Source organism: Neodiprion pinetum, chromosome 2, assembly GCF_021155775.2.
Source record: "Neodiprion pinetum isolate iyNeoPine1 chromosome 2, iyNeoPine1.2, whole genome shotgun sequence".
In the NCBI taxonomy this organism is placed as follows: domain Eukaryota; kingdom Metazoa; phylum Arthropoda; class Insecta; order Hymenoptera; family Diprionidae; genus Neodiprion; species Neodiprion pinetum.
In genome coordinates this window covers 31,820,562-31,846,336 of record NC_060233.1, presented here as the reverse complement: position 1 = coordinate 31,846,336, position 25,775 = coordinate 31,820,562, and the positions used below count along the sequence as shown (strand labels likewise).

General features: G+C 42.5%; 1 protein-coding gene and 1 long non-coding RNA gene across 2 annotated transcripts in view; one reads left to right on the top strand and one right to left on the bottom strand.

The window, feature by feature from the left end:
* LOC124211344 (uncharacterized) overlaps nucleotides 1-25,775 on the top strand; it is a 73,209-nt gene that overhangs the window by 13,040 nt on the left and 34,394 nt on the right. The gene's annotated exons all lie outside the window — the stretch shown is intronic.
* On the bottom strand, nucleotides 11,609-12,637 carry LOC124211347 (uncharacterized). The gene is made up of 3 exons (XR_006881441.1): nucleotides 12,336-12,637; nucleotides 12,158-12,248; nucleotides 11,609-11,969 (listed from the first exon to the last, which is right to left on the bottom strand). It is a non-coding gene; the product is annotated as an uncharacterized lncRNA (long non-coding RNA).

Genomic DNA, 25,775 nt, shown 5'->3' with positions numbered 1-25,775 from the left:
GAATCTGCAAAGTACCAAGGACCGTTCGACATTTCAGGTGACTGCGTCGGATACCCAATCGCGTTACTTAGTGCGTGGAGGTGTCACCGTCACCTGTCAATCACAATTACAACGGAAGTGTATACAACAGTGAACCGACATTTGCCCGTTTGACGCATGGTGCAGAGGGGCAAATACGGTGACGAAAATATCAGGGGGTGCGAAACACATGCGCGCGGCATACGTTTAAACGGGGATGCATGTACAATAATGTACATGTACACGGTATAAAATATTCAGATAGTAGATTACTTCGCAATCAATCGCCGCACTTGCTCGAGCGGGTGATAAATAACTCGTTCATCGTCGCGGTGTGGCTAGTTGAATGCTTGACGAGGGTTTCTCTGGGTGAACGAAACCGCCTACCCAGCTTATACACATACGTTACATACATGATTTTTCCCTTCAAGTCAAAAAAACGTGCGAGCATATTACACCGCCGATCACCGCTGATGGTTATATGTATTATAGGTACACGTTGGCGTACGTGACGTGTGTGTGTGTGTGTGTGTGTGTGTGTGTGTGTACTATGTATACAGCTGCGAACCCACGAGAGAGGGAGAGGGATAGGGATAGGGGTGGCAAGATACAGGGATACGAAATTAGTTCAATAACTGTACGCCCACGCCCTACCTAACGACATGCAAGACACTGAAACAGATTTTGCCCTCGTTGTGTCCTATCGTTAAACCCCCACCACCGGCAACCCTTATCGTTAGCGAGGCGCGGCGCGGTGGGTGGGTGGATAAAATTCAACTGAGTTAACTAAACCCCTGCTGCACCGATTTCTAACCCCTTCTCTTTACCGATATAACGATACCGGGACAAGTATTGTGCCTGGTAAAACTGACATTAGTAACATACGAAATTTTCATCGTATTAATGTCGGTAAAATGTTTGAATTTACTTCTCTAGAAATTTTCATCGTAACTGGTGTACCTACCCTTAACTCATTTCATTATATAGCAGCACCCTTTGTTCCGGAGATTTTCGTCACGTGTTCAGAGTCTTGGGAAAATGACGCAAGATTTTTATACAATAATTTGCAAGACGAAGCTTTTCTGAATTTCGGTAACAATTTTCCGTGATATTGTTACACCGCATGAACTGCGAAATGGAGCCTCAAAAACCGACGCAGCGAGTTCACCACAACCGGAATTAAATCCGTCATTGTCAAATCCTCGTGAAATAAAAATTGAGGATTGCTTTTCTCGTTTCAGATAAACGTCGGAAGATTCAATGAAAACAACGATGAGCTTGATCAAGACTCGAACAAAAATGTCTGCACATTTTTCAATTTTTCGAAATTTTCGCTAACAATTACCATCTGTTTTACAACTCTTGGAGGATGCTAATAGAACGATCCGTCAGATGACCACAGCGCTAAAATCAACATGTGAAAATGAACGGCAACCAGGAGTTCCCAGGGTCAGCATATCGTCCCTGCAGGACTTGACCAAGCTGGTGAAACACAGACCGGGATGAAGTCGAGCTCGAAAGGAAGGCTCGGAAGGTTCGGGTTGGATCAGGTTAGGTAAGGTAAGCCAAGGGAAGATTGAGAATTATCAAATAGTCGTTATCAGGACACGGAGCGATTCACTTGTTTGGCGTCCCTTAGGGGGCTAGCTAAGGGGTTGTTAGCTGACCGTGTAACAGGCCTCACCGGGACCAGCCCCTCTTCTCTTCCCTCCCCTTCCATTCCCTTCTCTTCCCTTCTCCTCCCTCCACCATGTCCCTGCACCCCGTAGACGTGGGTACGTAGCATGTATATCCTCTTCGCTGCTCGCGTACGATCCTCCTCCCCTCCCCCTTGTCTTCCCTCTCCCCCTCTCTTCCCTCATCCTCCACATCCCCGTCTTCGGACCGCTTATTTCCACATCCAACGTTTCCCACATTTAGTCAAGTCTTGCAGGGGTGTGTGCGCCGGTGCTAGTCGACGGGCATGAACAAATATTTTACTACTATTAGCGGTGCTTTCATTCGACCTGACTCCACACCTGCACCGCGCATGGTGTACGGCTACATTTTACGGGGGTCATACAGGGTGTTTTTGGGTAATAACCGAATGCCTGGATTACGCGACGAATTTATGTATGAATGCGTGAAAATGCACGCGCCATGTTTTTGTTTATTTTTGCGATTGTAGGTTGGTACGCTCGTCTTTCGATAGTGAATCAAAGTATATCCGTCACGTTTGTTACAGTGAGAACGAAATGTTAAATAAAATTGTTGCACGGTAAGTGATCAAACGATTAATTTCATCCATCGCGTCCATCAATCATATTCCGTCTGCTTGACTAAATTTTTCCTAATATTCCCTCATTTTTAGCCATTATATTATGAAAAGAAGGAAAAAATGGAATATCACGATAGTTGATTGTGTGTAAAAAGTAGTTCATTAATCAGGAATGATGAGTCAGAAGCTGTAAGACTTTAGTCTAACCCTGCAAGGAATGAAAAATATTGTAGATTTTACATCTCCTGTGGTGAATATAGCACTTTGTTGGAGTTAAATCTACAGCAGTTGTGGCAAGATTAACAAATCCGATAGTAAGAGTTACAATATGCTTAGGTAGATCCACCGCAATTGATGTAGATTTGACTCCAAATATATTCACCACAGGATATGTAAAATCTACGTAACATTTTTTTCCGTGCATCATGCGACTCTGAGTCACATCCTTTAGTCGTAATAATTAGTCGGTGTAAATTTTAAGCGTGTTTGTTCTTAGAAACCAAGGTCCTTCGCAAAGTCGAGATCTTCGTGCATTTCGGAACACTGTCGTAGAATTGTTGTAGTTACGTACAGTAACAACGACGATCATTATCGTTGGGTGAAAAACTCCTCATTTCCAGTTTATTATACCTTGGCAAAGAATTTCGTGCAAATCAGTCGTCTAATCTCGTAATCAGAATCACACTGCGCGAAATTTTGTAGTTGGAAAATCGAGTCCTAGAGACGTGCGGAATTTTCATGCGGTAGACAGGTATACACGTATATCGGGACAAATGCTGCAGGGGTAGACAAATTGACTGGGAGTAATTTATAATAAATATTTGCTAAGGGAAATCTAAACGAAACACATACATATACATCCAGCAAACAATCCGAACAAAAATACCCAGTCGATTTGTCTTATTTGATCAATAAGCCATTCAAACACGTTCTGCAATATGGCGAGCAAACAGTGCACCTGCCCATTCCCCCGCACGTGCCTATATCTACTCTTGATTGGAATTGGAAACACCATTTATTCCCTTGACCTCCCCCCTATAGGCACATACCTATACACCTATATACTACCGGCAAACATCGTTACTCGTTACTCTTCTCTCGCCTCATTTGTATTTTGGCAATATACATATAATCGCACAATTGCTCCGAAACGCAGTGGAAGTCTAATCACCTAATCACTGCGGGGATGATTTCGTCGACGGTGTGCAACTAGCGAAATGTGAGGGAATCTACGCTCGGAGTTATCGTAAAAATAAAATCAAGTTAACGATCCGTTCTCGAATCATGAACGTCCCGACAACTCTCGGTCACGCCATTTCGATCATACTCTTATACACCGAAGGTTCTTCTTTATTCCTCATATTTCTTCGTCTTATTCTCATTCACGGTTCGCTAATGCATTTCGTATTGCCAAGTGGCGTGTTTCTGATTGTTCTTGGGCCACCTCCCAAATTCGTGAGGTTCCCTCGTTTCGTTGCCCATTAATGCCGCGGGAACGGCGCAGAAGCACAGAATCCGCAGCTACGCAATTTGTGATAGGTAACAGTTTTGAAAAAATCTGGTACATTCCGTTCGATATGTACGAGAGTCTAGTCCAGTTCCCGGAGCGATTGGGGGAGGTTTTTCAAGCTACACGTTATACGACGTTCGGTGCTGCAAGACTGGTTGATATAAGGTAGGTTGATATACATTCGGAAGGCTAAGGGCGAGTTTGGTCAAGTGTACCAGTTAGGTAGGCGTACGGTCAATTGACCTCAGACCCGGAACCGCCTTTTCATACGTGAATCAAATATACGGTATTTGAAATGTACAAACCGGGTTTCCCAGAACGAAACAGGAGCGAGTCCTGCATTTGACGAAAATTCGAGCGGGTAAAAATGCCGACCAAATCGCTGACGGTTCCTCTCCAATTATTTTTTTAATTTCGAAATCCGAATTGTACCAAATTCCTGGTTCAGACCGTCTGTTTCGCAGACGTTTCCCAAATTTGTCAACAAGTTGAAACATACATAGATCGCGACAAAGCAGAATTTCTGAGTGAGCAGGACTGGCGTCCTTCTGCTTCCGATTCACCTACCCATAAATGCACGTTATGTTGCGTACATACGAGTAGCACATATGTGGATATACACTGGACGGGCCGTTTCGTAAATTGGCATCCAATTTAAATCGTACGCTAGCAGTCCTGGAGGAAGGAGTCCTCCTCCTTACCTTGCCCAGAACCAGAGAGGCGAATACATCGGGGAAAAGTACAAAAGTTAGCATCACGCGAAAGGCTACAACGTATTATACGTACACGTACAGTAGGTTAAAAGTCGACGGGAATGAAAATTGGTATTCGAGCCAATAATCCCTCGCTGCCCATGTTATCTTATACCTGCGAACGCGCAATCAACTTACAAAGTATAATAATTATGAGAAAAAAATGCCGATAAATTGTTGATATCCTGAGCTTTCCGCGCGATTTATAACAACGTAGATTCATCTTTATCGTAGTATATTTTTATGTATATATGTATACGTGGTACGCAAACGCAGATTTTGCCACGAATTTCTTTTCCCAGCCTCTCTTTGGTACCGGAGGGGATTGTTGTATATCATTTATGCGAACTGGCCATGCGAGCAAATTATAACAGTGGACATTGTTTGAAAAATACAGTCCCTCAGCTTCGATTCCATACCCATACGCCCATACGCCAACGGCCAGGACGGGTCCCGGTTTGCTGTTCTTGGACATCATTATCCGCGACTGGGATTCGCCAGGGGGAAGTGGACGGAGTCTCGCTTATACAGAGCCATCGGTTTCGTAGGCGTGGGGGATTCGCGCAGGTCGCAGGTCGTACAATGCCTACGTATACGACAAATATCTCTACCTAGTAGTCTCCGTTCGGTACGCCGAGCACCCCCTGAATTGGTTGAAATATTCATACCTTCAGCGCACGCTTTTATGTATTTATGCATGTAACCGTAACGCTCGAGTCGTTTCCCTCTTTCTTTTCGTAATACACGAGAAACGAGGAGCGCGTATGTTACTATCCCTACTTCAATTTTTGCGAGGCTCGACAGTTAAGTCGACGACTTTTCGATATCCAGGAACAGCGATATGCAACGATATGTCCTTTTTTCGAACGACAACAGACGGTCCTGACGCTGACGAGAGAAAGTTTTTGTGACGCGCAGCGGCGGCTGCGGGATGAGAATAGGCAATAAACTGCATTGGCAGGCTTAGCACACGGGTTGGTTAGCGCAAGTCGAACGACCATCGCTCACATTAATTGCGAATCGTTAATGACGCGAAACGGCCACAAGGTAATCGGGATGTCCTGCAGACCTGAGAACGGGAAAACACTGATTAACCCAGAACGTGTAATGCTCTTTCAGAAATCTCTTTCTCATAATTTCCGTCCAAGCGGCTCACTCTTGGCGGATATGTGGAATAATTCACCGACGGACTAATGAACCGACATCGTGCAACAATACATCGGCCCATCTCTCTCTCTCTCTCTCTCTCTCTCTCTCTCTCTCTCTCTCTCTCTCTCTCTCTCTCTCTCTTGTGTCACTCCGCTCACCGCGATCCCTTTTCTCTCCCACATATATAATTAAACTATGAGCAGGTACCGCGTATCTGTAGGAAACCGCAAGAACGATTTAATGAACATTATGCTTGTTATAGCCGCGGCCGCATTATGGAACGACGGGAGGAACTCGTCGAGTACTCGTGTATAGAGTAAGAGGATGAGGAATAGCAAACTCGGGACTAAAGAGATGAAAACGAGAATAAGAATAAAGAGGAGGAGGGAAAAAGATACGGAGCTTGCGGGAGCGGGAGAAAGCGAGAAGAGACGCCGCGCGCCGGCCTGAATAAAAGCGCCTTTGTGGGTGAGAAAATGCTTTTAATTTGTAGGTTGTTAGCGGGGATTAGACCTCCCTTGTACAGCGGGTGCAGTGCACCTCGTGCGACCCCAAACAAGATCCAACATCACAGATTTGATGCTCGAACGATTATTCGAGTCGCGTTGTTCACGCCGCGGACGCCGAGAAGAGAATTTAACAAGTCGTTAGCGTCAATTATAGTAGAGACGAGCGTACAAAGCCTCGAGAGAATTAGACGAGAGGTATGTACCTACCTATATACATCATTTTCAGCAAAAACGTTATCCACATTTTTTGTTTTTTGTGCACCGGATTCCGCGAATATTATTTTTGCGTGGGGCTGAATATAACCGGTATATATACATATACATATACATATACATACATACATATATATATATATATATCTGTAGAGCTGCCGGATTCGAACGGCAAGAAACGGTCCAATTCTTTTCCCATTAAGGCTCGATAGAACCGGCCATTAACTCTTAATACGGAGCCGGACATCTCGGAGGCAAGTCACGCGTTACCGAGACCGATAACTACCCCTCTGTTGATGGGAATCTACTTTACCGTCCTCGAGAACAGGGGTGGTGGCAGTAGTCGTGGTAACACAATCAACCAATGACAAGACTTCCGGCCGATCAGCGAGCCGACGGGGGGAAATGTTTGACTTGACGCTTACCCAGTCCCTGCGAACTCTTAACAAGGGGCCGAATTACATTGCATTATCGATAATTCTGCGCCTGGTTTATACGGTATATAGAAATGCTCGTTCGACAACTCGGTGATATCGTGTTAAAACTTACTGCGTTACCAGGGTCGAAAGACGAATTCAGTTTTTGGAAGGATCGGGTTGCATTTTTCCTATTTTTCTTTATTTTTTTTCCATTTCTTTTTTTTTTGCAAATCGTTTTTAACTATTCCAGCTCGGTGCTCGGTGCTCGGTGCTTCTTAGTTTTCATCCTCGCTGCACACGTAATATGGTGTATGCACGGTGCGGGCTGCTGTTATAAGATCCCTGTATGCCACTCTGCTGAGAGTGAAGAGTTTGCCCTCGAAGAATTAGCATGTGAGTAACAAGGGACTTCGGAGGGCCGGGTTACCCTTCGTGGTGAAAGAGAGAGAGAGAGAGAGAGAAAGAGAGAGGAGGGGGCTAGAGAGCCGGAGAGGCGTATAATCACCCTTAACTCCATCCACCACGCACGTTTCTCCAATTAGAACTTTTTTTTCCTCTTTTACGGCCCATCCCGTACCGCGTTTCTACTATTTGATCCATGATTTTATTTCGTTCGTTCGTTTCATCGATTTTCATCCATTCGTTACTTGGAATTGTTCGGAAACGATGCGATGCCAGGATATTCGTTTATTTGTATAATAGGTATAATTGACTGTACTTACGAAGCAGCTAATTTTTACCAAAGTCTGTTCATCGATGGAACTTTTAACAATTGAATGTATTCGGAGTGAAAAATTAGTGTAGAGAATTATTGTTAGGCGAAGGTGATGAAAAAAAATTTCATAAAAATGTTTTCAGTGTTGAAAAATTCCACCATGTGTGAGCTTTAATAAGACAGGTTTTTAAACGATTGGTCAAATTTATATCACACTGTGTCGCAAAATTTTTTTTTCAAACGTAACAAATCAGTCAAAGTCATTGCCTCCAAAAATAATAATAACCTTACTGTGAGATTATTTCTTTTTTTTTTTAATGAAAACTTTACCGCTGAAGAATTGCATAAATTTATTCCCTCCCAATAGCAATGACAAAAATTCAAAGATGAATACGTTCGTTCTCGTTGCTTTGTTAGCAAAGAGCATGGGTACGAGTAATCGAAGAAGCAGAAGATAATCACGACGAAAATAATTGAAAGGGTTGAGGGTCAAAACGGCGTGGAACATCCCGTACATTGTACATCCGGGTCAGTGACGAGTATCGGCGTAGGGAAGAAGGAAAGACTCGAGTCTTCAGCAACAACAGCAGCAGCACGAAGCGAAATAGATTAAGGATATCGCGTGCTGAGGTGCAAACTGGTGGAATTAGAGGCTTAAAAAATCCGAAATGAGGCTGAAAGGTCGTTACTGTTGGCTTAGTTGTTGCAAGGGCAACGTGGCGCCGCGCCATAAGGAGATATCGAGAAAGAGTGAAAGACAGAGAGAGAGAGAGAGATCGTCAGGAACGAAGGCAGGCGAGGCGGCGTGGTCGGACGATAATAATTTCTGTGTGATTGGTACGGGTAGGGATGGAGCAAATTGCGAAGGGGTGAGAGAGAGAGACGTCGAGGAAGGGGATGCTTCGTTATCGGTAGCCCTGGGGGGAGGAATGGGGAGAGTCCTCATTAGGACCTTCTCTCCTGCGTGCGAAGCCTGTCGGAAGGGTAGTCACCCACCAAAGCTGCGCAACACCTTCGTCCACCCTGTCTCAATTTGCAAAACTTGTTTCGTATTCTATTTGCAGAAAGTCCACCACCCCCGCTGCCTGTGTCTCGTTTTCGTTATGCATCCACCTATAGGCACGTACATGCGTGATTCGTGGAAGGGCTGTGACAATTTTTAACGATAAAGATATGATCATGAACAATAAACAATAAATTAATAGAATGAACGAATAAATTTTCACGCGTTTGTTTCTCTGACTATGTTTTTATTTACTTTTTTGTTCTTTCTATTTTTACTATTTTATACCCGACGATGTAACAGCTAGCCGAGCTAACAAGGCGACGCGAGAGGGTGGATATCTGGAGGGAAGAACAGGGAAGAGAAGGATAAAGAGAAAATTGAATTCCATTAACCGGGACTATCGGGTATACTACGTGACGTCACAAACCAAGGGCAGAAATGTCCGATTGGACGTAATTTCCCATAGAGCCAGAAATTCTATCAAACCTATTCTTCCGTTTTAGGATCCGTTAGGCAACTAATAATTGGTAGAAATCGATCGCGACCCTTCAAGGACGAGGGTGAATCCCCAGGTGTAGGGGAGTTTAGCCAAAGCTGCTTTACCGAAGGATCGTAACGGAACCAAAACTAACAAGGCCGTAAAATATTATACTGCGAGTACACTCGGACGAAATATTTGTTCAATTTCTCATAATTTCACACCTAACAAAGCATCGAACGGTGTAATATTCTTTCGTTCATTATTTGTTTAAAAAATATTTTTCACCCTTTAATCTCTGTTCCATATTTTCCACATCTGAATGAAACAACAAAGCTATATGGCCACTTGCGTCTCCGCTGCATATATGCGAAGAGAAGAGAGTAAAGAGAGAAAGCGTGAGTGACGTTCATCCAGGGAGAGGTGTTTCGTTATTTCATTAAATCCCTAAATTCGTTTTATCTTATTTCATTTCACTAATTCACACGGTAACGCAATTAATCTCAAAACCAGCCGGCTGTAATCACCCAGCTAAACTCGACCCGTCGTCGTGCCGCGACCCCACATACACGGTACAACGAACACCTTTCATCATCATTATTATTATCATCAAAATTACGTCGTTCTTCTAATTCCCTCTTCGTACCCCTATCCTAGGTGCTCAAGGGGGTTGTGTACGAGTGGACCGCTCAAAAAGTGGGTAGATTTTGGAAATTTCTACCTCGGCAATCAATTTTTCAATTCGATCGGGGTTCATTTCATCCAAAGGCATATGGACGAAACATGTCACTTGACATCATTTTGTGAATGACAATGCTAGCTACTAATTGATTGTGATAGAAATAAAAAAGAAAAAGTAAACGAAGCTCTGTGGACGTACTCTTTAGTAAAACAAACCCCGATCGAATCGAACCGTTGGTTGTCGAGACATAAATTCCCAAATTTCACCCACTTTTTCATCCGTTTTGTACTCGTATCGGTCTCCTTAAACGCATCTTACAGTAATCCCCATCCATGTAGCGTAATTTCTTTCCGGCTCGCTTATAAAAAAAGTAGCAAAAAAATGTCGGACTTTCATTCAGGATCCATACACACATTCAGAAATTTTCAACAACTTACAAGTGTAATTGTCCTAGAGGCCGAAGATGGTGGCGATGCGGGGGCCAATTAGAAGATGCCTCCTCGTTCCTTCAACGATCACCCAACCATCCACCCCCTCACCCACTTCCTCCCCCGCCTTTTCACCACCCAGTTAACCACCCTGCGGACCCGCAGTGTAGATTGGATTGGTTTAGATTGGGACTCAGTGGCGTTCCCTCCACAGAACCAAGCTCCGAGCTCTGAACGCCAAGGACTACGGAGGTGATGGACCGCGAACAGCAGCGGATACCTTATCGTCGACTTTGAAGAAAGCATCGAATCAACGATCACTGGAAATAGGCGTCTATTTCTAACCAAACTGCAATTAAACGAAATGTGAAACGCGCGAGAACGATTAGTTATCAGGGTAAAATTGAAGTAGAAAACGGTTCTCTTGAGCTGTTTTGATTGTTCACTTGCCATGGGCTAGATTCCCGACTTTAGCACCACTGCGTCTGGTATCTTCGAGGGAGGATTTTGCGGAGGCTACGCCAGTGCAACCCCCATCAGGCGGGTGGTGGCTCGTTAGTGACGGATTAGTGATGTACGTGTGCTCCACCCCCACCTCCGCCTCCATCCCTGCTCGCAGTAGACGACTCGCCACCCTCTGTGTACTTTCTCCTCTTCCTCGACCTTCTCTGCCCCGTGGAACCCCAACTTTCAACTTACAATCTAAAAGTCCGAAGCCACACGTTACGGCTGTAGAACAATGAAAGAAAGTACACACGGAGGAATTTCATCCCGGTTGAGAAGAGAATGAAAAAAAGTCAACGGGGTCGTCTGCAAGGGGGATTAAATCAGAAACGAAAAATCCCCGAGTGATTTTTGTCGAGAGAACTCGATCATCAGGCCTTCTGATACTGTTGATTTATGCTCTTTTCCCCATCCAGCCTTCGCAACGACCATTTCAATGAAAATAAACCTTACTACGATGAAATCATCAAAGTCAAAAGAGAGTCAATTCCCTAATTCCGGTAAAAAGAGCTCATCGGCAGGAAAATTCAGAGGATCGGCAACGTGGCTGTTCGAGTTTCTTGATCTCGAGAGGGTTCCAGGCCGGAAATAGTGGGATTCGATGTGAGCGTTGGACAATGCATAATTAAGGACCATCCCTTTAATCCCATCCTTTGGCTCGTCTATATTTGCGTCCGGTTGAGACGACGAGGACGTGTTGGTTCTGCAGTAGGTATCCATCCTTTGAGTCTAGGAATCAACGGACCGGGACTCGCGTCTACTTGTCTATCCACAGAAATAACTGTTGAGCGTATAAACAAGGAGGAGGAGGGCGGGGGGGGGGGGGAGATGTTCGGGTTCCTGGCTCCGAATTCGGGAAGGAAAATATTGTTCTAATCAGTCGATGGACTTCCTTGCACTGTTACTGTTCCCACAGTGCGAACGTTTAATTGCGAATCGTCCGAAACAGCGGAGAGTTTGACGTTCAATCCAGAAATGTAAGAGGGTAATTTATTCCAATTTTCATCATCGGTGTTGTTCACTTTTTTTTTGCTCTCTACCAGCTCAGCCTCCGCGGCGTTAAATGACTCGATGCATCATTTAGGCTGGTTTCGCGTTGTTGTCCAACCGAGTGTAGGTACAGCTAGCCGTATCCTTTGGTAGAACGGCGGCCGCGGGGAGAGGGAGATACAACGAAGGGAACCCCAGATCAGACATTCGCTAAAAGCTAAAAGCTAAAAGCTTTCCCATATTTCATTATTTCTGTTCACACGCTGCGGCTAATACTCTCGTTTACCAGCAGCCCGTCTGTCCAACCGTCCGTCAGGGAATGGCTTCTCTTCGTTAATCCTGTAAACACACCGACCGTTACCGCAACGCGTAGAAGTAAAAAACAACAACGGAAAAGATGTCTACGCGATATTTAATATCCGCTCTAATTACTGTATACACGAGTTCGTTAAGGGTTCGAACATCGGTCGAGAAAGTCAAAAAGAGTAATGCTGGTAATTCATCCCATTGATATCCATGGCACTGACCTCGATCACCACCGCGAATATCCTTTCATCATCCCTCCCGTATCAATTAGTCACTAATTACCGCCTTAGTAGGGACTTGGCAGAGCGCTACCTGCAATTATACAACAGTAAGCCAAGGACTTTCAATTATCACGGAATTTGACATGTATTACACCGTTTCGCAACAATCGGATCTCACCTTGTTGAAACGCGGTCGTGAATTTTTATATTTGTCGAACGGACGATGGACTGCGTTTATAGCGTGCTGAATTTTGAAACAATTATCGACTTGTACAACGTACTTAATGAACGAAGACCGGGGAAATTGGAATTCTGATCGCGTAAAACGAATTTACGAATTAATCCAGACCAGAGTAGCATTACATACCGTGTAGCACGTACAGCACGTAATTTCAACCATCGACTATATGTAATAGTAGTGCTGGCCGTGTCGTTGTAAAGATAATAGAGTCACGGGTCCAAAAAGATTGCTTAAACAGATTAAAATGTAATTCAATTTAGATTCAATTATTGATACGCGTTTTAATTAATGTCATTAAACCTAAGTGGTACGAGCTGCGCAGGCTCGTCGTAGCCGAGGGTAAAGAAAGTAAAGAGTAAGTAGGAAGCTGGAAGCGGGAAGGCAGGGGAATAGAAGAAGGCGAAACAGCGGCGGAAGTGTGATGGTAAAGGGCACTGAACCAAAAGTAAAACTGCAAGCATAACACTGCAGAACGATTGCAGCGACGCGGAGAGAATAGTTGATTACTCCGAACTCGTACAAGAAAAGAAACCGCGTCAACTTTCGTCGAAACACCTATTTTCATTCCGGTTCAGTAAAAATTAAACAGATTCCCCGCAAGTCCATTTGATTTCGAGATACATATTCCAAGGTTCGGTTAAAGTGTTCCGCGTACAATCGCGGTATGTATGTATAAAGTACTTTGCGATTGTATCCACGCACCAAGAGGACACCGTACCCATGAGGAATAGCCGAAGCTACCGAGGCAAACCGTCGGACTGCCTCACAGTCAGCTTCGCTCCTGTATAATTTAGATAATTGCCTTTTTTATTACCGTGGGTAGCTCTAGCTGACTGGCAAACGAGCAGTACAGTCCGTGCCGATGTGCCCGGGTAAGAACATGTGTACATGCACGCGAGTTCTGTGTGTTAATGCACAGGTACGGAGAAGGGAGCGCAGGAGGGTTGGGGGGCGGAATACGAAGGCGGCGGTAACATGCGAATATAAGGTCGTAGGAGGGGGTGGAGGATGGAGAACGATGAAATGCTGATAAATAATTGAGTGCCGATAAGTATAGGTACCTACCCGAGTCCACTTATTGACACGCGACCTGAACTGCCGACCTCTGCCTCCCACGCAACATTCGTCGGCCATTCTTTAGCCACCCACCCCCACAAACTCGTTCACATAGACACGTGACCGACAAGGTCGGAAACTAATACGTAAATGCAGACATACGTTCTAGGTGCGCAAAGGTAAAAACAACGTGCAGACGCTAGACGGTCCTGTTATATTTATTTTTTCTACCCTGTGGTTACTTGTGTATTGCGAGATGATATTTTAGAGACGATGATCCATACGTGTTGTTTGAAAAATTATCTCAATCGCAAGTAATTGGAAAGGAGAAATATAAAATTAATGATATTTTTCATCAGAATATTCTTCAATTTTTTGGGTCATTCATGTCATTCTCAATCTTTTGTTTTTGATTGTTTAATCTCGATTAAATTCTCAACTACTCAGGAACTAATCAAACGATACTTGTTCTCATTGCCAACTATGCAATTTCTGTAATAATTAATTTGATTGATTAGTTATTATTAAATAGTTAATTCGTTTTGGTAGTCTCTAATTTGTTTGACAATAAGAAAAAAAAAATAATAATAATAATAATAATAATACAAGTAGGAATTTTAAGCGAGTGATAGAAAAATCATTTCACCAATTTCAATACCAGAATTAAAAAAATTGAGTACCTAGTCCAAAATTTAATTGGAATAATAGTGGGTATCTATTTTTCTCACGTCTCGCGAGAAAATCATAAAATCCTTCAAGAATAAAATATCATACGAAATGTACAAGTATTTTGTATTTTTTTTTTTTTTTCTTCACTGGTGTTCGGTTACTCTCCGCTCGGATGCGGTAAGAAATACCACATTTCGGTATTAAATCCTGTGCGGAAGTCTGGAAATTGTGCAGCGGTGAAACAGGTCGTACAATTTACGTAGTTTTAAACAGTCTGGAATTAAAAGAATACACCCCCACCTATACTACAGCAGCATCGGTGGAAGCGCAGAAGCCACGATTTTGCGGTTAAATATATTACGTTGTACTCAGGTTATACGTGTACTTTGCTAACGTAAAGAAGGGATTAAAATCCAATTTATAAAAACACAACCCCTTCGGTGCACACACGATATGTTGTAGATGAGAGTTTTCGCGCGAATTTCTCGTGATTTAATTTCATTTTCCCCGAGTCTAAACATGCTGTAATTATTTCATCCAGCTGTTGGTTCACTGTAAATTGTATCATCTATTTAAAAATTAGTGTTAAAATTGCTTTGGAAATTTGTATACAATCTACCGGCGTACCAACAACGTTATGCCGATGGAAAACGGTGAGTAAAATTTACGGTTCGCACGGCCACGTGTCGGTTTGTTAAATTGTGTCGAATTATCAAGGGGCAGCGAAGCGAGACGTAAATGTTTACGAAGCGAACAGATTCTTCGAACAGGGCTCTCAGCGGGCTGCCAATTGCAAATATGTAACCGCGAGTATCAGTCGACAGGTGAATCGATCCCGAAATAATGATATCTAAATCGTGGAACTGACAACCTGCGGCAACGAAACTGTTCCAGTAATATTCCCCTGATTTCTTTACGTAACACCAGTGCGTGTACACATCAGATCACAATATTTGGGAAACGACGAAATGGAAATGTTATTTTGGAACAAGAAGCTATTTCACGTATCCATTATTCGCATCCCATAATAGTCCGAGCGGAAACGGAGTCAACTTACAGCTGCACCATGTGAGTAAGCACGCCTATGAAACAGAGCTTATAAGCTACGCAATAAAGCAATGGGATAATTCGTCTACGAACGAAATTCTATGAGGGGGCGTTAGACAGAAAACACCGTTTTTTGCGGCAATTTGGATTTAATCTTTTTCGTAATCGCCTTTAAAATTTTTTAAATAATTTATTCAAATATCAAGTGACCGGTCCATTTATAAAACTACTCACAACTTGTTCGAATCACGATTTCAATAATTACGTGCACCGTCGTTGTTATTGGTACATTCAAGAATAGAATATTTAAAAAACTTTGGAACCTGTAGGTGAGATTTTTCCAGAAGATAAGTTGAAATTATTAGTATTCGCTGATAAAATTGTCACGTAATCAAAAAAACATGGAGCAAAACATGAACGGGCTAATTTAAATGTTGAACGTACGAAGGAATAAATGAGACGGACATAAATATTAGTTCTTTATTCAAAAGAAAATCTCAAAAGATAAACTAATACAAAAGTAAACCAATTTACCTGATTTAATCGAATCGTCTTCCTTTTCTTGTAAGACAAAAAAAGCGAGAAGTTATTCATTATCCAATGGTAGTATTTTAATAGAAAGCGGGCATTCTGTTGCAACGCCGAATTGTTATACCCAAACACACACCGTAAAACGTAATTCGCGGTACATTGTATAATTTCCGTGGGTGCAAAAGGCTGTGGGGAATTCGAAAGGTTCTGCCGAATTCCTCGGAGTATCGCGGTTTTGAAAATTAATTAACAAGGAATGTTCTAGAATCTATTCCCGAGGTATTGAAGCTGGCGGGGTTGGTGCTAGGACGATTAATTCCAGAAGCAAACTATGACCGTTAACGAGCTCTGAGCATAGACGCTTAGCTGTACAGCGACATTAAAGTATCTTAAAATCTCCGTCGCTCCTCTCGCCTATACGTATATCCGATACTCTGCAAACTGCAGGCTTCGTTATTGGTCGGAAATTCCGGCGGTCAACGACGTCGCCATTCCCATTTACCGCCTCATTTATTATCCGCATTGTATACCTCTCTTCGATTCGCGCGCACACACACACTCGGCGCAATGAATGAGTGCCAATAGCGCAGGATCGTTGATCTTCAAGTTGTTAAATTTTATTACATACAAATAAGATATTGGCTATATTTGACATGCCTTTACCATTTGATAAATAAAACGGTTCAAATTCATCTTAGAGTCAACATTAGTGGAAAACTATTTTTTGCCTAAAATGTTGAGTGATGAGTCTATCATCAATGCACGGGACAAAAAGTGGAAGAAAGTATCGTTCGAAATTTGCCAAAGGATGATGAACCTGATTACCCAGCTTCAGATTAAAGCTTTAATATTATGCGCGAGAAGTTTTATTTAACGAAGTCGAAACTGTCATCCATGGTATAGAATTGCGAGTAAAACATTACAATTGATATAAAAAGTAGGAATAATTGAAAGTAAAATGAGGAGAAGAAAAAGAGTTTAATCAAATAATGGTTAAATGAAGAAGCCTTCGCGAGATTTGTCATATACGAAAACCCTGAAGTATAATGTAAACGAATTTTAATCACTATGAGCCGTGCCGCGTTTTCACAATTCTTCTCAAAGAATTCAACTACCCGGTGAACTCACGAGACGGCTGTAGAATAGACATTTGAACGGTCCTGTCTAAATAAACTCAAATGTACATATCGTAAATCTTACGAAGGAACGCACAGTGTAACCTCGAGTTTGAAATAGAAACTGAAGGATCTGGAACACTGCTACAATCATCTCAAATGTCGACGAAACGGACTATTTTAACACCGGTATTTCTTTCTGGGTCACGATAATTAGCAAAACTTGATAATAAATCTTAATGGTCATTAGGTATATTATAAATATGCATGAGACAATTTTTGTAAAAACATCTTTCGCTAAATAGCATGAAAGAGCTGTTTCTCTTTTCAATCGATACGCGAATCGATAAGCAGAAATTCGATTAGTCGGTTCTTAATTCGCTTATATTAGACAATTTCTTTTTAAAAAAACTTGCGAAATAATTCGCCGTCTCTCCCTTCTCTAAACCTATTTCTACACGATATCTTTAATTCGAAATAAAGGTTGATAAAGAGAAAAAAAAAGAAAAAAGAACACAACTGGAATATTTGAGTAAATCCCTGTCGTCTAAATGGCGTCGTCGGGTTGTGTAGAGAGGTTGTAGAGAGTTAGAACGACGGGGGTGGGACGGTAAGGGTGGTCGGTCGGTCGGTCGGTTAAGTCTTCCCGTCGCCTCGTCTCTCTCGTCTAGCACGGGCGTTTGTAATTATAATGACGTCATTAGTGTGTAACCCGCCCGGCATCTCGTTCGTCGGAGCTCTGTCAGTAAAACAGTATTATTTGTCACAAAGCCGGCAAACTACTCCGTTTATTATTATAATTATTGTTATTATCATCATTGTTAATACCGTTATCACCGTTGTGATCACCCTGCCACAGCATGCATTCCCGATTCTTGAACAGGTGGAGTTTTAGCTTTACAATACCTCACGGATTCGTATTGAATTATATACGTACACGTACATCTGCAATGTACAATTGTACGTCAATGTTATTCTTAAATTGGATGCACAAATATATCAAAAGTCAAGTCGAAAGAGCAAGCAGATTCGTGTGAATAATCGCGAGTAAATAATATAAAAAAAAAGAATACAATTATATGAATATATGCGGTATAAATAGAGAATTTTTTTTCCTCCTTGCACAAACGTACAATGCAAAGATTCTGAACGTCAATAATCCCTTCGAAACGGGTAATTATGTAGAGAGGGTTTAAATAAATTTTTCCGAACCCTGACATTTTAAGAATTTCTGATGGAATCAAGAAAGGTACGAACTAGATATGATAACGATCGTGATTCGAATGTATTGAACATCGTTTATCGCATTTTCGAAATATTATCAGACTCACAGGGATTTTTAAATCCTCACGGGACTTCTCTACCGATCAATTGATTTTTGCATTAAATGACATTCCGGTCGGTCAAGTCATCAAAGTTGCTTTTATAAAGATGGAAAATAGGAATAAATAGAAATGGCAGGGTAGACACCGATTCGAGGTATACCTTATACTTTATAGATAAGCGTGACGCAAGTGTTTGGGTACAAGGAATACATATAGCCGTAAGAAGAGGCGGCGATGGGGGGCGAGAGATAGTTAGAGTAAATGTGTAATTTGGCAATGTATCAAGACCCTTTAGATATTAAACTATAAACTGTAGATATTCGGAGTGGTTGTGCAGGACAGGGTAATAAATTAGACTATATCTAGGATATTAGTAGCCTGCGATCTCGGTACAGGCTTGCTGCGCTCCAGGATACTCGGCACAGGTCAGGAGAGGAGAGGAAGGCAGCAAAACGGAGGGCTCCAGAGCTATGAAATAGTTTCTCAAATACCGGACGGTGTAGAGAGCCTCTGATAGCCTCTAAATAGTTCCGATTTAACCAGTGAGCTATCTCACTGAGCGCGGAAAGGCTGTTGTACACCTACTACAATGCCATTGCCGTATCTCCAGCCTCGTTTCGACCTCCGTAAATGCAACCAATACACCCCCTGAAAATTATACCGGATAAACATCGTCGATTTGTACCGATGTATATTATCAATTTGCATGCGAACGCGGCAACCCTGCGGAAATAACCCATAAGGTAAATGAGATGTTATAAACTAAGGGTTGCGTTTTTTCCTTCTAAAGTACGGAAATTTTACTTTTCACTTTAATTATACTATTGATCTTTACCTTGTTTTTTTTTTTAATCTAATGAGAAAAATGGAAACAACTGTATACATCTCTATAAATGAACGAAATTCACTAGCAAATATGTGAAATTTTGACGCGTTGAGTAAAAATCGACAATTGTGCTACCGAGCATCTCTGACGATTTATTAAATGTATCATCACTGCCGGAATTTTCTAAACAGATGTAATCTTATAAAATTCTCATCTTTGAAATCATCCGCCTCCTTATCTCGAATGCAAAACACGTCGATACCTACTCATATTTCCCTTTGGCAAAACAACATGTGAATATGTTATATCGTACGAAAGAAAAAAAGAAAAAAAAAAGTACTCGGTATAAAATGCAGCAGGCATATCTTTGGTACAAATTTTGAGGGTATCTCCGCCTCGGTAAGCATGAGCTGGGAGGGGGTGCTGGGTGGGGGTGAGAGTGAAGGGTGGTGGGGGGAGGGTGGGTTCATTAATATACATCTATATAGGTACATAATGACGCAGCCCCGAAGGGGTGAGTCAACGAGAGTAAAGACGGGTCTCGGGTTGTTTCACTACTCCGTTAATTGGCACTAATTACGCCCTCTAATTATTGTGCTCCGGCTAGAACCACGAGGCAGAATTTCCGAGACTGAAGAACCCGGGACCCGTTGCGCTGTGCGGGAGTACAAGCGGTTCCTGAAAAATGGCGGAAAAGGGAAAAATAAAAATAAATAATTAGAACAACATATAACAAAAAGCAAAGAAAAGATACGAGCCATTGAAAAAGGCGGAAATTCGAGCAGGTGCACGAAACGAAAGGTGATGTTGAAAATAATTTACCTTCGATCGGACGAAAGAGAAACGAAATATATATGTAGTCGCACGGTGATCTTTGTACTGAAAATACTAGAACTGTATTAATCGTGAGAATGGTCCTTGGCACTACGACACAGGCTCTCGGGTTTGCGCCTCGCATCCTAGACAAGCGGGTAACCGGATTGAAACGCGAATTCGCCTGGGAGTGGCTAGAAGCTAAGTGGACCTATTCAGGAACGCGAAATTAGTCAGTGTGGTCGGTCGGTCGATGTGTGGGCTCGGTGAGTGCCGCGCGTACGAGGGAGAGAAACTGTGAGCGATAGGAAGAGAGGAGAGAGGAGAGTATATGGCTAATAGCGGACAGCTATTAAAATAATTTATGCGTTCTTATTGTACGCTAAAAGCTTGGCACGCCACGCTGCCAGTAAAGGTTCAAAAGGACATCCTCCTCTAGTATAGCTCTGGATGTACTTTATGGCCGTGTCTACGGTACTTACGGTACATGTTACAGCCACCTATGGCTGTGACAAATTCAGGTATACCTACGATTTCAGACCGCAAGTTCGTTAGCCTCGACGATTAGTATCTTTCGTAGTTTCGTATGCGTGTAATACTTTTTTCTTTTTTTTTTTTTTTTTTCATATCGTGCATGCATTAATGAACGATGAAATTGTATAAAAAGTCGGGAATTTGACCATGAAAAAATTACCACCACAAAGTCGCAACCTCTTACTGTAATTATATTCTTTATTTATTTTACACGTGCACTCTCTCGGCGTAATGAATTCACGACCATTAACAATGACAGACATCAATTGATGACTGGGGAAAGCGGGGCAAGTAGACGAGGTGATTCTTCTTCTTTTTATTTTTTTTTTTAATTTGTTTTGTTCTTGTCGTGATAAATTTTACAAACATAAGAAAGCATAAGGTCTTTTGCGAGGTGGAATTCCGGCACACAACTCTCGAGTACGAGTAAATCAGTCAATATATGTATAATTCCTGGTTCAAGTCCACTGTGAATCTATCACGATAAATCACTTGCTTCAATAACCTATGCGAAAAAATATGCAAGGATAATTGTGTGGCTGTCAATCAATTGTGAAATTCTGTCTTAACCAATCTTTGAACTCGTGTTTTTAGTTTCATTTCGAGTGTAACTCCCGTTTAATTCTAAATCTGGTATGCTATTCTTGATTCTAAAAATTGTATATAAATGTAATTTTTTACTTCCATTTAATATGTATCAGAGCGAGACGCAAGAATAAATACAAACAGGGAAAGAGAAAATGGAAAGCGGAAGCGTGTTCGGAGGTGTATCAAAGAGAGGAAGAAAAGGTTTCATAGACGAAAAGAATGAACACGGACTGGTAAATACATTTTACAAAGAAATTGTTTGTTTAATTCCATAAAAAATATTGTTTAGTTCGTTTTGGTAAAGTGATGATTTTTTCATTATTGTCATGATTTTTTTATTGGTATGCATACACCGTGTAACTTTCACGAATACTGTACGTGACGGAGGGAACCAGAAGTCATTTTTGAATTCAGCACACTCGAAAACATAATATTTTCCAAGAGCATGCCATGTAGCTGAAAAAAATATTTTTTCTAGACCTCAGTTTTTCAGTTTTACGGATACATACGGTTCTACGCACCTTCGTTCCTGTCAGTTAATTTTAATCTACATGATCGCGTATATGATCATATATATAAACTTTCTCCAGCGTTTCACCGAGCACTACAGACCTGTCATCGTTATAATTCATATAATTAAATTCTGTACATGATTAATGTTGGTCACATTCACACATCTTCTACTGAATGATAATTTTTTTACGCAGTCACTAACGAACGACATTCTCGACACTGTTGTACAAAGTGTGCAAGATGAGCTAGCCTCGAGGCGGAGGATCAAAGGTCCAAGCGTTAGTGGCTCTCTGCGAGCTGACAATATGTAGCGATGCGATGCTGAACCAGCGTTTGAGCAAATTAGCCGAAGTCCTTGGCTGATCCAGAACTCCGCAAGGAGTTTCGGAATCCGAAATACCTCCGCTTCTTTATTCTCGGTGCAGGCTGCAGTATAAGCATCCTCTACAGACCGTGATCAGACCTTGCCGCAAGGACCTGACTGCACTCTAACCGGAAGGACCATCGGCTTTGATGTCCACCTTACAGGGAATCAGCTCGCCTTCGAAAATCGTATCCTTCGAGATTGAGACACCCGCAATTCACAATGACTCGATGCATCTGTTAATTATTACAGGCGAAGTATCCTTCAGCTATAAATAAGACACCCAGAAGTCTCGCCGGCAACTTTGGTATAATCGAGTAACAACGAGTGATTAGAAATTCCTGAGAACGTTCGTCCCTCCAAAGACCTTGCCGAATGCTTCTCGTCTACCGAAGCTTCCAGTCGGCGTTGAATTCGTTGGTTAAATGCCTCGGCTTTGGAAAGTGCCGAGAGTCGGTGGCGTCATTCCAACGATCCTGCAGAACCAGGTATGCGATCGCATAACGGACGCCGGAGACCTAAAACGAGGTAAAAATTTTCACTACAGCGAGGATTCAACCAGCCAAAAACTATGACGGTAAAAATAATTCCTACCCTGTATATGCGAAAAAAAAACTCTGAACTGTAGCGGACCGAGTCCTCCGCATGGTGCAGGAAGGTACGGCTACTTGTTCGGTTAATTCTGCTCCAGCCCTTGGAGTCTTGCGGCATACATCGAGGTTCTTTTTTCCGCAGGGTACAATCCATTCGGCCAGGCATCATCCGGAATAAACTTTCCAGGATAGGCAGTCGGGCAGGCAGGCGGCCGGTACCAGCGCCGAGAATCGTATTCGTAAAGCTTCGCGGATCCCCAAAGCTCGAAAAGGAGTCGGCCCGGGGTTCGCGGGAGTTCAATGTATCTGGACCTGGACCTGGACCGGGACCGGGACCTCGGCCCACCCCCGCAGCTTCGAGAAGAGGCTTTGCTCCGCTGCAGAATCTCAACTTCCCGCGATGCGCCCTGCAAGTGTGCCCCTCCGTTTCTCCGTCCCTCCGTCTCTTCGTGCTCCACGTTTGATTCTTTCGGGTTAACTGACCTTTGCCGCTTATGGAAGATCGCGCACACACGCAAACACACACACGAGCGCATGCTCCACCTTGTCCGTGCCGGAGACTGGCTGGCACATTGCTGGATTCAACGGTAGGAGGAATATTGTTTGTGGATTTACCATTTGTGAGATTTTCCCCCTGAACATACCGGGGATTTTCGTATTTTACAATAAAATTCAGCGTGTAACTATTGCTGCAGGTATTACCGACGGACCGCGAATTCCCCTCGGCCTTCTCCCTTCGGCCCCAACTCTGTATATCTATACCTCGGTTATACCTACTTCTGTTTTTGGCGATTCAAATATAATTTTCCTTACTCTCGTAGGGATTTGGAAGCGCTTTTGGCGCAGAGTTAGGAGTCGGGATTCCGTGCGTGGGTTTCTCCCTGCTGGCTATTCTATTATATATACATCCTGCACCTTTGAACTCGGAAAAAGCCGCTTTTCACTTTTCGTCATCCCAAATCCCGTTCCGCTGTTCAACCGCTTCCTTCCTCTTCACCCTCGATTGCACGCCACGGGTTTCGGAACCGCACAAAGAGTTTTTCCACTTTTCCACTATAATCTTTACGTACTTACGACAAATTATTATCGTATTAAAATTTTAATTATCGCTACCGCACCGCGGCTCAACCGTGTTCCTCGAGTTTGAATTTGATTTCCGATTCAACTACCGCTCGACTCGAGCTTCTGTACCTTTAATCAACAAGCCCTCCGGTCCACGCTTAGAAGTGCAGTGCATTAATCGATGCATAGGAGCAAAGAGCAAGAGCTCAGGGCGAGCCAAGGGCCACTGTAGAGGAAACTTCAAAGCGAACAGCGACGACACTCAGGATCTTACAGCCGTACAGTTCGTCTAGGTATAATAGTTATATGCCTGGGAATCGCGATAATAATTATAAAACACCGCAACGTGCAAATTAAAACATCACCTTCGAACTTTTGTTCCAAGCTGATCTGCATTTTAATCTGTAAACGATTCAGAATACAAGAAATAGCACAAAATCGTGAGCGCTAAGGAAAGAGGAGCTACTGCCGAGCCAGGAAAAGTGTTGTTTATAGCTAGCCGAAGATGCACTTCTTATTTAGAGTATCGAGAAATAAAAGAAGTAAAAAGCTCTACCGCCTGCGGTAACCGATAAAGGCGGTTTCGGAAAAATAAAATTACACGTTCACTTCAATCAGGTACTTAACTCCGTATTATCGATTTTAATAATTGAGGTAACTCAATAATCCCGGTACTACCCGATACTTGATTGAGAATAAAAATAATTGAGGAAGGTTTGTTCTAGGTATGGATGTGTGCAGGAAAGGATGACAGGGTAATTCATACGAATGCTGAACAACGAGATTCAAACAACGTTAACGATCATTTGATACCTTCCCATTCGAGATCCCCCTAAACATCGCGCCAAATCCCAGATAGAAACTAAATTTAAAGCCCATTTAACGACACACTAAATTAACTCGATATAGCGCCCTTACCAACCTAGCTTTGCCGCAGAGACCGATCGACCGCCCATAGCGGCAACACCGAGAGACTCTCATGATCGTCCTGACGTGCACACGACGAGAGGAATATCGTAGAGACAGACATACCGGCGGACGGACGGACAGGTAAGACACACGTGCGTCGAGAGAGAGAGAGAGAAAGAGAGAGACAAAGATAAAAACATAGAGAGAGAGAGAGAGATATATATTTTGATAGCGGCACACACTCCCTCGCGTTCTGTGGGGGTGTCCCGTTTTCAACCCCCCATCCCTCCCCCGCTACGTTAGACGCTCAAGTAATTCTCACAGATCCCCTTCGGATAAACTCAATTAAATTTCCCACAAAGTTTATCAGCGATACGTGACGTCACTAAGTACCAAGCGATGTTCAAATTAGGTGTATATACGTGTGCGCGTGTGTCTGTACAAGTAAGTTGCCCCCCCTCCGCCACACCCATACCAAATTCGGTTGGATGAATTATTGATCATTTCATCATGCGAATTATGTACAGGTATAATATGTACCTTGTGTGTAAAACGTGTATTTTATATAGAGTCGGCAGCCTATGTATTTTACACGTCGCGTTACAGCACAGACGCCGTCGCGTCCTCGTAATATGTTTAACGTTTCAATTATTTTTCGAGTTTACTCGGCAGCTACTTTGAAACTCCCTGAAAAGGGTTTGAGAAATTATACGAACGAATCTTCAACGCTTTCCAACCACCTTACACGCAGTATACATAGACCTTGTATTTCCTCCGGGTACTCGTGCGGCGATGCAGCGCCTTTTCGTACTGCAAACGGCCCGACGAGCACTCGAGTGGTGATACAACACTCGAAAATACTTCGAGTAGGCGTGTATATTTTCACATTTTCGATCTTAGTCATTCGAATGCGAGGGTACTCAACAAGTTGCAATCGCTGCTGGTGTATAATTATTTCAAAGAATGAAAATGTTGCTATTAAAATGTCTTTTTCATATATTAATCTCTACCGTTAAAGTTCCTTTTCAATTATCTTTTGATAAATTTTAAAATAACAGACATTTTTCCGCATATCATAAGCAAATTTTGACACACGTAGCAATCTGGCTGGTACACCTCAAATTTGTGTGAATAAGAAAACATTCCGCAGGCGAATCCCTGTATGTTTTGAACATTTCTTAAAATAACATGTTAGCAAATATATCGATCTTTTTCCGAAGAGAAGCCGAGACCATGCCTGAGAAAGCTCAGAGTTTATTGAATATTTTTATTAATGTTCTTCTAAAACGTAGAAACACTAGCCTGATCTTACATTAGAAAGCAGCACATGTAGATTTTTTTGGATTTTTCTTTTTTCTCCGAATTGTATGACAATGATTGTTATTTACGTCAACTTCAGCGCAAAATGGATGAGTGACAGATTTAAATTGAA